The sequence below is a fragment of the Protopterus annectens genome, chromosome 2.part0 (genome assembly GCF_019279795.1).
Source record: "Protopterus annectens isolate FY-2018-M chromosome 2.part0, PAN1.0, whole genome shotgun sequence".
Taxonomy (NCBI): Eukaryota; Metazoa; Chordata; order Ceratodontiformes; family Protopteridae; genus Protopterus; species Protopterus annectens.
In genome coordinates, this window is record NC_056728.1 from 1504041571 (window position 1) to 1504059769 (window position 18199).

Genomic DNA, 18199 nt, shown 5'->3' on the forward strand with positions numbered 1-18199 from the left:
CATACATAAATATGAATTATACTAAATGAGCAGCCCAATAAGAGCTGAGTATAGTGGAATGATGACATCCCTGGACATGGAGACTATATCCTTATATATACACTGTTCATTGAAGAAGGACTTCCTTACAACAATGGATACATATTTGTCAAAGGCACTTCACTGTTGGCATAGTTTCCCACATTCATACTGATGGAAGCAACTTTCAGGAATGTGTTGTCAGTATGATACTAACAAGGGAAGTCATGCTTGCTGAAGATTACTATTATATATTTCTTGGCGTTTAATTCAGTCCATGATTTTGGCACCAGCTAATTATATGGGAAGCTCTTCTCAGAGGATCTTGTCATCCTCTGCAGATTTTATGATGGCACATAATTTATAGTTATCTACAAGCTTATCAGTCATAAAGTGATCATGCATCAATCTGGTGCACTACTGCCGCAGTCAGTTAGAAAAAGATATGCAGCCACATCTAACATTTGTTCCACCAGTGCTGACAGTGAGGTAAAGCTGATGACAGTAATATGGCAGCCCTGCAGGTTCATTTATAGTAAATGGTTGTTCAGGCAAAGCAGTGGTGTCTTGTCCACTACTATGAGCCATGGCATTCATTAAGATAGTAAGAAGTTACAAAGATAATATGTGATGCGTGCAATGTTACTTGTGGGCTACAATATGTGATGCATAGTCAACTTACACTGTACATTAGACATTTCTACTTATATTATAAAGAAAAGTTTGTTTATAGAAGGCTGTTGTCATCATTCTTTGTGCAGTGGACAGTGGTCAATTGCACAAATACTAGTTATGATGAATGAATTGAATGAAGTGTAGAAGATCAAGTGTTAGAAAAGATGTTTAGGACTATATTGTACGACTTTTACTGCAGAGTTACCTACTGTATTTGGATTTTCCTCTAATAATGAAATGTGCCTTTGCTGATGAATTTTTTTTTTTTTTTTTTTTTTTTGCTGTTGATGTCTCCTTCTTTCAGGTACAAGGAATAACTGCAGCATCTGTCCTGTCTGGAAAGTGAGTTCCTTGTACATTCTGTGTTACTGATGCTCAGAATTTGACTTGGAATTGGAAGATGTTATACACAATGCCCCCAAAGTATAGTGTGGGTCATAGTCCCAGAGATCATGAGCAAGTGCTGTCATGTGACATTGATGCTGAGCTGCTCCACTGATGAGATTTCTAGACAAAAGGGGAATCTCTCATAGGTTCATAGAAGGTTACTAGGCTAACAGCCCTAGAACCTTTACAAACCTAGACATACGTATCCCAAATTCTCTTCACACTGTCCTAACTGTAATGCAGGACCTATGCATTTACTGAGAAGTTCTACCACATGTTGTGGATGTCTGATGAGGCCTGACTATCTTCTACTATTGGGAATCCACATGAATGCCTACAACACTTTGTTGAGTTACTTGTGATGTCCTTCCTTGTCATCAACCATACATACAGACACATATGGACAGTCCCTTGCCCTCTTCTAGCTGTGAACCCAGTGTGTTCTGGTAAGTCATTTCTAATGTGCATATGGAGGCAAAAATGGATAACATGTGTACAGTCATGCAGTGCATACTCTGTATGAGGATCATAATGGCATTGTCTTGATCTCCAACATTCCTATGTGCTAGTAAATTTTCTCAGGTATACAGTGTAAAACTCTAACCATCTTTATCTAATTTTCATTGGCTGTAGCAAAGGCCTAAACTATGTCAAGGCAATCCAGAATGTTCCCCTGCAAATTCAGCAGTGCACGGCTTAAAGAGACAGTAATGCAAAAACAAAATAGCCAACACCAAGTAAACACAGAGGAAGGCTTGAAATTAATGACTAAACCGGTCTGTTTGTGATAACTTTTTATTAAAAGTTATATACTTTTTTACACCTTGGTGCTGGCAATTTTGTTTTTGCTAAACTATGTCAAGGCACATTGGCTACTGGGCAGAGAAAGCCTTGCATGTCTCCAGACCTTAATATGAAATATGTTAGGGACTTAAGATGGCTTATCTTTTGTTTTTAGTTGTATTTTGCTGAGCAAGCTAAATTGGAGCATCCTTCTACTGTTTTTTGGCTACAGAGGTATTGTTACATCTCATAAGCAAATTAAACTATCTAGCAGCATCCTTTCCACCTACACAAAATGTTAAGAAACTTCCAACTTTTAGAACTTTTATAAATTATTAAAACTTACTGAGAATTATTGATTTTAATGTATTTGCACATTGCAAGGAAATTGGATTGTTCCTCTCTGTAACATGGAATTTACTCCACGTGAGAATGGATACCCCGATTGACCTTTATAAGTGGATTCCTGGGAAGAAAAGTAAAAATGCCTCACTGCAAGTCTACAGCGCTGTTCAAACATTTCTGCAAAATATCAATAATATGTTCCAAGAAGATGACAACATGGAGCCAAAAAGTACAAAAACAAATTCTCTTTGCTGTCAACTCATGAAAAGGGCATCAACTCATGAAAAGGGCACAACTAATAATCATTATCAAAGGAGCACCAAGGAAGAAAAGAAGCCAATGTCTCTCAGAACTAAACTAGAATAGAGTTTTGTATTAAAAGACTTAAAAACAGCACTTCGACTTTTTTAGTTGGCCACAGACAACATTTCAAGTCAACTCTCAGACATAAATTCTGCTCTAATCAGGTTCGCTAAGAGATTGGACTTATCATAAAATTCCGTTTCCAGTTGTGAAGAGAAACTATTGGCAACTTTATGGTAAGACTTGGAAGCTAGGAGCAGATGAAACAACCTACTAATCCACAAAGCTCCAGAGAGATATGAGTACACCAATCTCAGTAAGTTCATTAGAGAAACTCTAATAACTTTACTAGAAGATAACCGATGGATGATATTATCACAAAGACCCACCATGCCCTAAGGAACTCACAGTGACCCAATATGTCAAGACACCTTTATATAAATTTTTTATGTTACTAAGATATGAACTCAATATTAAAACTTACTAAATTAAAAGAGACTGTCCTTCAGAGAGGTAATACAATATAATTTGCACAGGACCTACCTGTCCCATATACAGCTGAGGGACAGATGTTAACTCCCCTATATTCATAACTAATAAACAATAACATTAAATTCCAAATGTTGATGCAAATCAAAGTACTATTTACATTAAATGGCTCTAGATATCAAACTAACCACTATGAAAATGCTAGATATACTTTTGGGAAGCTCTTCAAATTTAATCTAATGTGAGAGCAAGCAGGTTTGAATAACTTGAATTCCTACTGTTGAAAGCAGATCTTGCGTACATAATTAATCACAATAAAGTTTGAATATTAATCTCTTTATCTCTTTATTTTAAAACCGATAAACTAACCTTTACTGAATTCCCAAATGAGTTAATGTTTTGTTTTTAACAGTCACAGTTAAATAGCTATATTAACATATTATATTTACTTATTACATAGAAGCATAACTTTTCAGCACAAAGACCATCTAAAAAATGAGCTGTATTCTGTTTCCCTTTGACTGCTTTTGCCATGTAATTTATGAAGAGAAACAGCATACAAGAAATGATTTGTCAACGTGTATTGTATCAGATTGTAAAACATTTAAATATGTTTAAATATGTTATTGAAATGGATACACTGACAATTTTTGACTAGCTACTCAATGATTAAATAGATGCTTGCCATCTTCACTTAATATTCATGAGCTATAGAAGAGATGAATTTGCTATTTGATGTATAACTTTGGGGTGGTGATTCTTATGTCAATCAATATTTGATGTCTTAAGTTATACTGCTCATTCACAAGTGCTTTTAGGATTGTTGAAAAATTTTATCAGAGCCTAGTATTTACATTGTCCAAGAAGCTAGCTTTCTTATTATTGCCTCTTCTCAATTTACAAATAGTAGGGCTAGACCAATGAAGGAATAAGAAAATGAATCCTGGTCACTCCCTCTCTTATATACTTCACACTGCCAAGTCTGTTTAATCCCAGTTGCTCCTTCTTTTATTTACTTCCAACTGCCAAGTTTATTGTGAAGACAATCTCATACTCTATCGATCTATGGGTCTAATCTGACTCTTTGAATCTTCACTTCTGCAAATCGAACTTGGCTGACTCCACTTCAGCAAAAGACCATTCCTCCAAAAGTATGGACTACTGAAAATCTCTCCCTGGAAAACAAACCACTTGGCCACCAGTGTGAACTTTGCCCTTTCCCCAGTGTAGTGTGATCGGTGAATTGGTATATTTAATTAGGTGGGGGTGCGGTGGGTTTAGTTTCCTTCTGTTCAGGTTTTATCCCTAATGGCCAAGTGGTTTGTTTCCCAGGGAAAGAATTTTGGTAGTCAGTGCTTTCGGAGGAATGTTTTTTCACTAAAGTGGAGTCAGCCAAGTATGCTTTGCAGAAGTGAAGATTTAGTGAGTCAAATTGCACCTATATATATATATATATATATATATATATATATATATATATATATATATATATATATAAAAATATATATATATATATATATATATATATATGTTAGACCTTGGTTCCACTGTGTATATTGATATTACTTTGCTGAACACCTTGCATTTCACCTCTATAAACCTCCTTTGTTCTTTTTATATGTACACAAGAAATAGACTAATTTTAATGTTATTGTTCCTGACTTTAATTATAGTAAATTGGTAATAGGATACTGGAAACTTAAGGGAATATTGAATCCAAATAAAAGGAAACATTTTCCATTTATTTTTCATGTCTGTTGCAAATTGTCTTTTCATTCAAGAAACTCATATGGAACATAATCAATGTCTGCTTTCAAGAAGAACTGGGTAAATTTTTAGAATTCATGGGTGTCAGTACTATAAAGAAGAGGTTTGCAATATTAATTGAAAATTCCTTTGGAGGCAATATTTTAACCTGTAGTCACAACTTAATGGACAGGCCGTGCTATGCTAGACTTAAAATAAGATCTTTGTTTAAACTTTATTCTTGCTCAACTTATATGCACTGTGCACTAAACAGTTAAACTTTATTACTCAATTATTTAGCCTACTTTTCAGTTTTAAAGATCAGCATTTATTTATTTTCTGTGGGGTCAGGGCAACTGGAATTCAGTAGATGAACCTTCCTAGGATATATCAAAGACTTCCATGTATATAGACATAAATGTAACATAAGCTATTGCAAATTTACAAAATGAATGTATATCTGACCCAATATGATCCCCTCCCACAATGATTTACTGATTACTCACCCTCTTACAAATCTTGATGAAGAACTGACTTTTTTTCTGATATCCAAAATCCACCATGAAGTGTCACTGCCTTCATTAAAGTCAATTCTAAAACCATCTTCATATTTACATAAACCCCTTCCTTACTAATAAATGTGCATGTAGCAACTGAACATTAGATTCTCTACTTCTACAAAACAGCAAAAAATTGTGAATTAAATAAATATTCTCTTAACTAACTTATTTGCCAGTGTCACTAAAGAAAATATGAAACTAGACATTCAATGGGCAGCTCTTAAAACCATACTAAGGGGTTTACTAATTAATAAGCCATCTATTAAAAAAATCCAAAACCAAAAAGAACATGGAATTAAAAATAGAATTACACTTTCTGGAATGGTAATTAAACCAGAATTATGAGCTTACTCTTGATACTCAAATATAAAATATTTAACAAAGAACTGAATTTATTGTACATATTCATAGGTTCATAGCTGTGTACTAGGCCAATGGCCCTGGAGCCTTTACAAGCCTAGCCCATAGAAGTGCTCTGGCATCATGCTGCTGTTAGTTCCCCATGCCTCTATCAAATAGAGCCACTGGAGTGATCCCCTGGGTGAACTTTCTATTTCCCATCCACTCATCAAGATTTCTCTTGAAAAAGGCCAGTGAGGTGCTCTGCTTGACATGTATGGGAAGTCTATTCCAGAGCATGGACAGTCTCTGGGTTATGAACCTGTACCTCCAGCATGTTCTGTTGATTATGGTAATGAGGTTGTGGTCCCTGGAACGTGTGGTGTGGAGGGATTGGGATTTCTTTACGTGTAACATTTCTAGCAGGGCTGAGTCAGACATGGCTTTGTAAGTCAAGCAGAGATCATCTCTTAATAGATGATATGAGACAGAGAAAAGCTGGAGTTTTTTTGAGTCTGTCCATGTAGGGCATGTGTTTAAGGCCTAGGATCCTCTTTGTGAGGTACTTTTGTGGCATTTCCAGCTGTTGCAGGTGTTTAGTGAGGTACATGCTAAATGAGGCTTTATACTCGATGATTGGTCTAATGAGGGAAGAGTAGAAAGAAATGATGACTTCTTTTTTCCTGGGAGCAAAACCCTTGGTAATGAGATGTGTCACATAGAAGGACTTTCTGACCACAGTGGCAATGTGGTAGTCGAAGGAGAGGTTGCTGTCAACCTGTGTCCCTAGATCTCTTTTAACACCTTCAGTGTTCAGTGGGCTACCATCAATGTGATAATTGGTGCAAACTGAGTTTTTCCCAAAGGGAATGATGACACATTTTTTGGCATTAAACTTAAGGCCATGGTTCTGACACCAATTGTTGTTCTCAGTGATGCCTTTCTGTAGGACGTCTACATCACTTGGGGAGTTGATAATGGCTCCCAGCTTGCAATTGTTGGTGAACTTGGTCAGCCAGAGTCCCTTCGTGTTGGCCTGGACTTCTGAGAGATAAATGACAAACAGGAGTGGCGCAAGGACCAATCCCTGTGGCACTCTACTCATGACTGGCTGGCAGTCTGACTTGGAATCTGCTACATTCACATTGTAGATTCTATCTGTGAGCCAATTTGCAACCCACCTAGTGATATAGGGGTTGATGCTTAGTTTGGTGAGTCTATCAATAATTCCTGAGTGGGGAATGGTATCAAAGGCCTTGGCCAGATAAAGGTAGACTGTATGAACTGTCTTGCCCTCATCTACAGCTCTGGTGACTGACTCAAAAAAGTCAACCAGGTTGAGCAGGCATGTTCTACTCTTCACAAAACCAAACTGCATGGGATCTAGAGTTTGGAGATTAACCATATCCTTGTTAATTAGGTCCACGATCATGCACTCCATACCCTTACATATCAGATCAGGCTAATGGAGCGATAATTCCCAGGGTCTGTAGTTGCTCCCCCTTTATGGAGAGGGATGACTGTAGCAGTGCGCCATTCTGTAGATACAAAGCCTGAGGTGAGGCTGTGATTGAACAGGACACACAAGTGTGTTACCAGTTCACTTTGTAATTCATGTAGAATACGGCCAGGGATATTGTTGGGTCCCATAGAAGCTGTATTATTGGCCTTGGACAATGCAACTTTAACCTGTGCTGCAGTAATGTTGTGTGCCTGGCATTCTTCTGGTATTGTGATTGGTCCTTAAGGGGGATAGAGAGGAGTAAAGCTGGCACTGAATCTGTAGGCCAGAATATTAGCAATATCTGTTGGCTCAGTATAGGAGGTACCATTGTGCAGTATCTCAGAGCAAATCTGGGTGCTATCATGGAGATTCTTGATATAACTATAGAAGGCTTTGTGGTTGTTTTTAGTGTCTTCCGCAATTCTGCCTTCATAGCTAGCTTTAGAGGTTTTGAAGAGAGATCTCAACTTTTTGTTGAGGCTAATAAGGGGGGGTTTCCAGTCTTGTGACTTCACCTTTTTCTGCAACAGTTTCTTTCTTCTGTTGTAGAGTTTGTTAATGGTAGGAGACCACCATATTTTCTTCCTTTTTTTTTGGAGGAGAGCGTCTTGGTTCTGTTGGGTATGGCTAGTTCCACGCATTTATGTATGTATTCATACAGTGCATTGGTGTATCATTTGGCGGTCATGCACTTTTGGAGCTTCAGTCCATGTTTCGGAGCCGAAATGTATGGAATGAGTTATAGCCTGGTAGTGCAGGGGTGCTTTCTGCTGCTTTAAATCAGGTCTCTGTTACAGCACAAATGTCAATGTTCTCCATTATGAGGAGTGCTTTGAGCGAGTGCATCTTGAGATTTAGACTTCTAGCATTGAGCAGCATGACCCTCAGATTGCATTTATTTATAGCTGTCATGGTGGTAATTTGGTCTTTGGAACACCACCTAAAAAAGGCACTATAAGGGTGGCAAGAACCTTAGCCAGTATCCAGAAACCTAGGAGTGACAGATGCAGGCCATCTCTAGGAAAGCATCGAGGTCTGTCAACCATGTCATCCCAAGCAGACAGATACTGGATCCCTTTAGAATGACACCAGAAACTTAGCCAATTGTTAAAGTCAATGATTTTCTGCTTGTACTGTGGTATCATTCTGGGCAACGGTAAGATGCTGATCAGGGCTAGGCTCATACTTGACTGGGTCACATAATCCCAGAGCTCCTCCATGTCTCTTTTCATGTAGTTCAGGGAGGTGCATCTTAGATCATTCACACCCACATGGACAATGACAGAGTCATACTTGTGGAGTGACCTGAGTTCGTATGTTATGTGTCGGATCCTGGCACCCGACAGACAACTGGCTGTTACCTTCTCCTTATTCAACCTGAGTCGGACTTCAGTGAGCCTCACTATCACATCACCTGTGATTAGTGTATTGGGCCAGCTGTTTTGCCTTAGGTTGAGGGGAACACAGTGTAGGTGAGATATGTGTCTTGTGATTTGTGCTGTGTTGTGGTGGTTGAGTGCATTTCTGATTCAGAGGTCTCTGCTGTTTAGGTAGATTTCTTTTGAGAGCCTCCGCAAAGGTGGGTGTGTGGTTTGTGTTTTTATGTGAGAGCTGTGATGATGGGTGTTCTGGTGGGCTATGTATTTCATGTGGTGTGGGGCAGGTGTTGACCTTCTCCTCTTGACCAGTTATTTTGGTCTTGGCTGGAGAGTGCATGTCTTCCACTTTGGATATATAAGTGCATCTCTCACAAGTCTGAGTGTTGGGAAGTAAGATGAGAGGGTTGTCTGCGTACATGAGGCAGTTGCTACACTGCCTCAGAATGCCCAAGTTCACCAGGTTAATAGGAGAAGGAACAGGGAACTGACCTTTAGACATGCCAGGAGGGATGGTCATTATTAATAAGCAGTGGAGCTGTTTCCTTGTAGGATGTTTAGTGTTGTTAGCACTTATGTGTGCTACAATAATTATTACAAGAAGGCAAATGAAGTGCTAGGCAAATAAGCTAGTTAAACGCAAGAGAGAAGAGAAGTAGCAAGATCTAAGAGAAAAATTGAAGAGCAGACTTTCTGGCACCGGTAATAGTTTACCCTAACGTAGTGGCACTGCACGGCGTGCAAACCTGTACAAACGTGCTTTAAAAGCAGACAGTTGAAAGGGAGCTGGAAACCACTCCTCTTGTGGTAGATAGGCTACCTAGTGCTTACCACACCAGTTAACATGGTATGAAAATAAAATTTTAGACCACTATTCTGAATAAGTACTGGCACACTCAATGATTTTAGCTAAATTAATTATCTGTCAAAAGACCCCAACCTTTATTCATGAAATCATTTTTTCAGCATAATGCATTGTTCTACTTGTGATATTATTCTAGTCTTTGAAAATATGTTTTTTCATAATCTGTATAAAGGTGAATTATAATCAGTCACCAAAACAGAGTTATGGTCTTACTTTTATTAATTAAAAATCCTCAGATAAGCTGGGAGCACCAACATTTTTTAATTAATGCTATCCATATTACAGAAATTAGAAAGGCCATCAATAGTTTAAAGAATGTTAAGGTGCCCAGCCCTAATATGTTCAAATCAAAATTGTATTTATTTTTTAACAAATTTAAGCATTTTTGCATTTTATTCCATTACATTATGTCTGGTGGCATTTCAAATATCTATATCAACAGAGCAAAAACAATACTATTCATAAAAATAAATCTGCGAGGTATGATTATTCAAATGGTTGACTCTAATTACTATAGTCATAAAGTTATATGCAATGATTTTTATCACTAGATTAAAACATTTCTTTAATATAATTTTTTCTTTCCAATCAGGACTGATGAATACACAGGCAAATTTCAGATTAAATAATCCGATTTTAATCACTGCAACTGTAAGACTAATATATGCATCAAAAGCCTTTAGCAAAACTAATTTAATTTTTTGACAGCTCAAATGAAATTTGGTTTGTATGACAAGTTTATATATAGTATTAGAATATTTTATACTAATACTTCTAACCAAATTACAGTAAATTCATAAGGCTAAAAATGTAGTTCAGCAGAGGTGCTGTTTTTGAGTTTATATAAGAACATCGAAGTATTACTACTTCAAATGTTCTAATATTGAACCCTTTGCATCGAATGCTGAAAATTGCGAAGCTGCAGAATATCAAAAACTTTCCTACGGAAAGTATTCGGTGGGCCGTATCTGCAGCTTTGCTATTTCCTCGACTGTGGAGCGAAAGTTATGTACCAGGTTAAGGTAAATGTGTGAACGAAGGTGAGTGTGCAATAAGGATCTTAGGGTTAGGGAGTGGGAAAGGTGAGTGTGCGATAAGGACTTTAGAGTTAGGGAGCGGGTAATGTGAGTGTGCGATAGGGACTTTAGGGTTAGGGAGCAGGTAAGATGTGTGTGCGATAAGGACTTTAGGGTTAGAGAGCGGGTAAGGTGAGTGTACGGTAGTTATGGACCTTAGGGTTAGGGTTGGGTAAAGGTAAGTGGATAGCTAGTAGTGTATGTATGTGGATTATGTATTTTGGTGTGCTTGTGTTGTGTGTATGTTTGTTGGAACAGCAAATTTTTTACCTGGGAAAAAATTTGCTGTTCTGTGTGTTCGATGTTATGGTGTTTCAAGTGAAATGGTTCGATATTAGACATTCAATGTAGTAATACTTTGATGTTCTGATATAGACCCGCTGTTTTTTACCACATCATTTTAGTTTACATATTGAGGTATCTTACTTTCTTTAACTCAAAAAACTAATTGCATAGTTCCTCTTCCTTACAATTTCATAATCCTCTTAAAAACATTTGATGCGTATATAAATATATATCTTACTTGTCCAAATACTGACACACCTAAGCTATTAAATACTTTCCAAATTTTTCCTAAAATTGCTAATTATAATTTAAATATCCAAAATCATTCCCTTCACCATTAATTCAGGAGAATTATCCTTCAGAATTAGCTAAACTTGAATGTTTAATTCTTATTCACTATATTAAAACCTGTGTGACAATATCTCGGTAGGAAAAGACAATAATAATTAAAATAATGCTTATAAAACATGTCTAATATTCACTGAGATATTAAAATACAGCATGTTATCATTTGTTTTTTCTTTTTAATCAGGTATTGTGACTATGAAAATGAATGCTTTCTCCAAAACAGCAACAAAAAAGGAAACATTCTTACTTTTTTTTTACATACTATTCTAGTGAAGGATTTTAATCATGTTTTTATCAACTTAGCTACATTTATATGATACTGTGAGACTAACAGAAGCACCTACAAAAAATATATCCCTCATCAAAAAATATAGCATGCATTTGCTAGATTTTAATTTTATTATTTAATCATAAGAACTGAAAACTGGTGTCCAACATGGCTTTCCATTTGGAACAGATGCATTAAAAAATAGCATTACATCACCCAATCATTATTTTCTTAAAATTACATGTAACTTATTCATATGCTGCAATTTTATCCAAATATGACCAATCCTTTGCAAATAATGATAATAAATTAATAACTTTAAATATTAAAACTATTCCTTTAAAATCTGCAATACCCCAAAACTATACTTAATGTGATAATTAATCCATATCATGCATATCCTACCCTAGTTTAAAAACATCCTCATATAGTCATACATTCCCATACAATTGTACAGCATGTACATTGCCTGTTGCAAACCTAGTTCACATATTTTTTAATTTTAAATATACAGAGAAACTGTGGAAAGTCTTACAACATAAGATTCCTAGTCACTTGACTGATTTAGTGACCATTTATATGCAAGTTGACTCTTAATATTACCACCTTCAAAAATTAAGCCATTACATCTGAGGTCACTTATTGTTGTATTTTATATGATACAATTTTACATAACTAAAATTGATGAAACTTATCAAATTTGAACTGGCCTGTATTTACCAGTTTTACTTTCAGACATTACATAGCTATTAAAGTAACTGCAAAACATAAATCTGAATCATATGATGTTATTAAAGGTAGGGCACATGTATTAAATATTTAATATTAATCTTATATCAATTACGCTTTGCCTAAATTTTTCTTCTCTTTCTTCTTCATGTTTTAATATTATTATTCTCTTGAAATTTGATTCTTTTTCTCACATTTTAAGTCTAAATTATCAACTTGAAGAGAGATGGAGTGCTATTCATTACATAGTATTACACTCTGAGATATTTTTTCATATAAATCATATTGAATGTTTGTATTCTGTGTTTTATGTTTTTATATATGAAATCACTCACTATATTTGCTCGTTGTCTCTGCTATCTTAATTTCTTTGTCACTTTTTCATTTATAAATTGAATCAATAAAAAACACTTTGGAATAGTAATGTTAAATATGTCTTCATCTAGCACCCCTGTTTACAGACATAGCTCTGGTTAAGGTTGCTATAGAAAATGATTCGGGCAGAGCATAGGAAATAGTTGATACACATAATGTTTTGTTGCCTTGTTGTAATATCATTCCATATCATGCTGAACCAGTGTAAGCTTGTGCTACTACTTACATAATTATTTATATGCTTTGAGACAGCAGGTCTTGCCAGCACCCTTTGTGACTGTGTGCCACTATTCTAAGGCTGTATCATGAAAATAAGACTTATTGTGTCATCAGCAGCAGCAGTTCTGCTGTCAGCATCAACCGCAGTTTGTGATTGCTTATTGTGCTGACACTGTAAATAAATATGTCAAGATGTGAGTACTGTGAGTCGTGTCACTTAAATAGTATCTTTAAAGAAGTATCCATAGAGTTTGTGCTACACCTGCTGTTGATACAGTACCTGATTATGAAACATGTGGGGGTTATACACACAAAGGTAACATGTCAGGTACATCGAGCCTGAAATAATCAAAACCAGCCAAACTCTAACCTTCTTCATTGCTTAAATGCAGATGTCGTCTGAATGTATTGGGGTTAAGATCATGCAGTATGATTCCTGCAGCATCCTCCCCTGCATCAATGTCATCACATCTCCAAAAAGAAGAAACTCTTCATCTGGCTTAAATGTTCGACTGTTTAATGCCCACCACCAGTGCTGATAGAGGCAATTGCATTTTGCCTAACCTTTGTCCTGGATCATTCATGTTATTTACTCTTTTCCTACACAATAACAAGTTGCAGTTCCTTCCTCCTCCTACAGCATTTATGCCAGTCTAGCCTTTATTCAGTGCTTTGGCTCTCTCTGACTGTTTTGGCCCCCTTTTCTAAAAAATACATTTTCCACAAGTGCATCCATGAGGATATGATTCTCCACAGCACTGAAGATGTATCTCCTGTATCTGGAGCCTTGCTACTGCAACATTTAATAACTTGAAAATATGTTTGGTTTGCTTCCTTGGTGATGGAAATTCCCTAGTAAGGGCAGCAGTTTCATTGCAGAGAATGGACCAGTCTCTACAGTCAATATGAAGAACATGCTGATAGAAGAACAATACCTCAATTTATTTTCAGCTAAAGAAACCAGGAAACAGTTTCTTCTAACATCTGCCATTGAAGACTTCAAGAAAATGTCTCAAAGGAAATACAGTGATGGACTGGCTTACAAAAGTTTTGTATCTAGGAGAAATGATTTGTTGGGCACTGAGGGGGCTTCTTTTTTTCTTACAGATGTCAGGAAGTGGTTTAAAATATATGTCCATATTTTGACTGTGGCACAAACCTTTACATATAATGATTGAATACAATTAAAAAAAATCAGAGTCCCATCTTTTCTGAAACATCAAGCAAGTAATGAACTTTTAATTCAAAAGCTTTGTCAGTATCACTGATTAGAATTTTACCTTTATATTCTATGCAAGCATATTCAGTTAATAATAATGTTTAATGTGTTCTGAGTTTGTCTCCCACAACAAACTGTACTGACCCTGATAAAGTAAATGAAACAAATACCTATGACACACATGACATATTTATTAATTGCATTAATTAATGAAATAATCATCAGAAAAACTATAAATATGATTCCTATTATTTTTGGTAAGGCACTGCAATTCAAGAAGCATGCCATGAAGGAAAATATATTCAGCAATGAGAAATATACGAAGGGCACTATTCATAGCTGTTTGTGCATATGCAGTATAGGTATATCTAATGTTTACAAATGAGCATTGCAGAAGCAAGATACATAGATGCCATTTATGCTAATGTAGAATGCCTTAAGTATAATGAGATTCAAATGAGAAATTTTGTAAATCAGCGTATGGTTTTCTTGCAAATGCCTAGTCTAATATCCATGTGGTATACACATTTCTTGTCAAAAGTGATACATTGCCTTTGATATCTGAGTAGCAATCCATGAACTTGCCCCCAGCTAACCCTTCATTAGTTTGCCCAAGTATGCACAAGCACTTTGCTGCCACGCAGGTGAATTATTTCCCCTAAGTATGCACAAACACTAAAATGACACAAAATAAATTATTTTGCCAAGCGACCACTTCATCAGTCAGACCATGTATGAGCAAGTACTTCACTGACACCAAAATGAAACATTTCTCCTCGTGATCCCTTCAGTAGGTTGACAAAGTATGCACAAGCACCAAAATTAAACGTTTCCCAAGCAATCCCTTGAGAATTTTCATTAAGTATGCAAAAGTACCAAACTGAAGCACTTACTTCAATGACCCCTCCAGTAGTGTGTCTGTGTATTCACAGGCACCAAAATTAATTATTTCCCTCAGTAATCCCTTCAGTTTGCACAAGCATTTCACTGACATCAAAATAAAGCAATTCACCCAGTGATCACTTCAGTAGTTTGACAAAGTATGCAAAAGTAATGAAACAAAACATTTCCCAAAGTGATCTCTTTGATAGTTTCACCAAGTATGCAGAAGTCCTAAAATGAAGCATTTCTCCCATGGGCCCCTTCAGTAGTAGGTCCTTGTATGCACAGTCACTAAAATGAAACCTTTCCCAAGTGATCCCTTCAGGAGTATGTCCATACACTCAAAATGAAACATTTTCTTCAGTGATCTCTTCAGTAATTTTGCCAAGTATGCAAAAGGAATAAAATGAATAATTTTCCTCAGCAACGGCATTCAGTAGTTTGTTCATGTATACACAAGCACTTCACAGACATCAAAATGAAATATTTCCCCCAACAGCCCCTTCAGTAGTTTGACTGTGTGCAAACAACCACCAAAATTAATAATTTCCTCCAACAACCCCTTCATTAGTTTGTCCATGTCTGCATAAGCACTTTGCTGACATCAAAATTAATCATTTCCCCAATGACCCCAAGTGCTAAAATACAATAAAAATGTCTTTAAGTAGAGTCAGTAATTGCACTTTCTTTTAAAGTATAGGACAATACATATTCCTTTTTAGCCTTCCCCTTGCAACTCTGTATTATCATGGTAAATGTCTTACTGCAGGAAGTTCAGAGCCAGTTACATATTTGGTATACAAATGAGCTCATTTTAGATTCATCTCTATAAATCCTACTGATACAAATGTGTAATGCCCCTTATCTGAGTATTATCTTTCCCCTATTGCTTATACCTTAAGCATGTTAGGCTTTTATGATAGGGAGGCATGTTTACAAAAATGCCTCAGAATTTCCATTGTTATCCTCAAAGACGTGATTTACATAAAGACATAGCACTACTCTTCATGGATTACTGTTACAAAAATGTGAAGGGCTGGGCTATGAATACTGCCTTAAAATTATAAAGCAAGAAGTTCTGGAGTGCTAGGTAGAGATATGTGTATATATATATATATATATATATATATATATATATATATATATATATATATATATATATTACAAGATATACACAATCAAGGCTTAGAGCTTTTAGTTTTGATCTGAATGCCTGTGACTTTGAAAGAATAAAAGGCATACATTTCTTTGCCTACCATTCCTACAACTCAAGCATGGGACTTGCAGTCAAGTTCAAAATTACATATATATTTCTACCTTTTAAGAGAGATGTATCTTGCATATAGTTTTGCTTATTTGACTTTTTTCAGTCTCCAAGCAAACCTGGTGCAGGATTTGAGCAATGCTATGCAGTATTCTACTCAGATTCTTTCAACAGCCATCTTTTGTTTATCTCTCTATAGTATTGAAGTCTCTCTATTACTGTCTGCATAAAGTCTATAAGTATGATGTTATATTTTTGCATAGTGTTGCTAAGACATTTATAGTGTACTTGTAAACAAATCAACTTATTGTCAGATATTTTGACTTTGTTAAGTGTCCATAGTTCATATGAAAGATGGTATCTGACTCTTTTCAGCTATGATCTGGGATAATGGTATAAGACAAATTATAAAAGTACTTAAAAATTATAAGATGAACAAAAACAATAAGACATTCAAAGAAAAGTGTTTCATAACATCATAGATTAATCAAATAACTATGTGCTCTAAAGATCTTCCGTCCTATATTAAATAAAGTTAAGGCTGTTAACATTATAGTGATTATGCACTGGATAATACATATCTGTCTATGTATATACGTAAACCCACATATACAACATATATATATATATATATATATATATATATAAACACATGCACATGTCAATATAATGGTATTCTAAAAAAAAAAAAAAACATAAAATTGATAGAATGAAAGTCCTGAAGTCCTCTCACTTCAACATTTTGATCCCAGAGGTGTCCATTTAATAATGAGGATTTTATAAGTTATGATGTGCGGAATTTACTTTCAGCACAAAATGTCTACCATCGCCAACTAATGTTAATCTTACACTGAGCAGAATGATTTCAAGCCATTTCAGTTCTGGTACTCCGTCATGCTTCCCGTGGCAGCCACAGATAAATGGATGACCATTTATCATCATATTCCAATGGCTATGCTTCTTGTGAATGTGTGCATAAGATCAAGTGACAGGTGCTGTCATCATTAAAGGCACAGCAGAATGAATGGGTCTGAGGTATGTGACTGGAATACTATATATCAGATTTATTATATAACTTCTGCATGGCAAAGACAGAATAAAAGCAGACTTTACAAAAATGAAATGAAATCACAGAATGCATATGCTTTATGAGTCTTTACAGAGTCTGTAGTCTCTAAGGTGCCAGGTATAACTGTAAGGACACCAGCACACAGACCATGTAAGTAATATCAGAATAGATAATGAAATCACTCAGAAAGACCTCACTAATAGCAGCTATAACAATAATCAAGCCCCCTCTGAGTTACAGTTATTGAAAAATGAAATCCCTTTTTATGGGTTAAAATTGTAGAAATAATAACAGTAATAGTTAAATGTAATACCTGTTCATTACCATAGTTCAGTTATAACATTAGAGTGCTTCACTATTAAACAAATTAAAGCAGAACCTAAGGACAGAAACCCAAACAAAGCTCTGAGACTTCTTAAAGATACTGATATAAGTTGTTATAAATTAGAGTTCAGGCTTAAATAACATCTGTCATGAAGAGTCAAGCTTTTCCAGTATTCAGACAGTGCAAAGTCTGGACTTGTGTTATCTTTCCCCAGAAAGAAATAGGAAGTATTTGTCCATGACAATGATGTGATACTGCATATTAAAACACTGGTAAGGTATGAAACTTGAGGGAATCAACCTTCTTTACTGACTGAAAGTTTGATTCATGTAACACACCAAACATTGTCAGACTGAGTATACATCCAAAATAACAAATAAAAAGTAAGGAAAATCAAAATAACCAACACTGAACAAAGTGTATATTTATTTTAATAGTGTATAAATATGAACAATATGATATTCAACAACTCATCTGAATTAAAGACATAGAAACAAATCAAGAAGAATAAAATGGGTTTCACTGACAGAATGCAAGGCAGAAACTATTCAAACGGAAGATATTAGCCGTCAGGAAAAAGCTGCAGTTCTTAATAAGGCTAGATCAAATGAAGCTTCCCATGAAAAAATTAAAAACTAAAAAATACTGTAATTCAGTTTATCTAGAAAATGAAACATAAACATTCTTATTACAGGCCGTATGAACATCATTGATGTAATATCCTTATTGGAACTGTTTAGATGACATGGA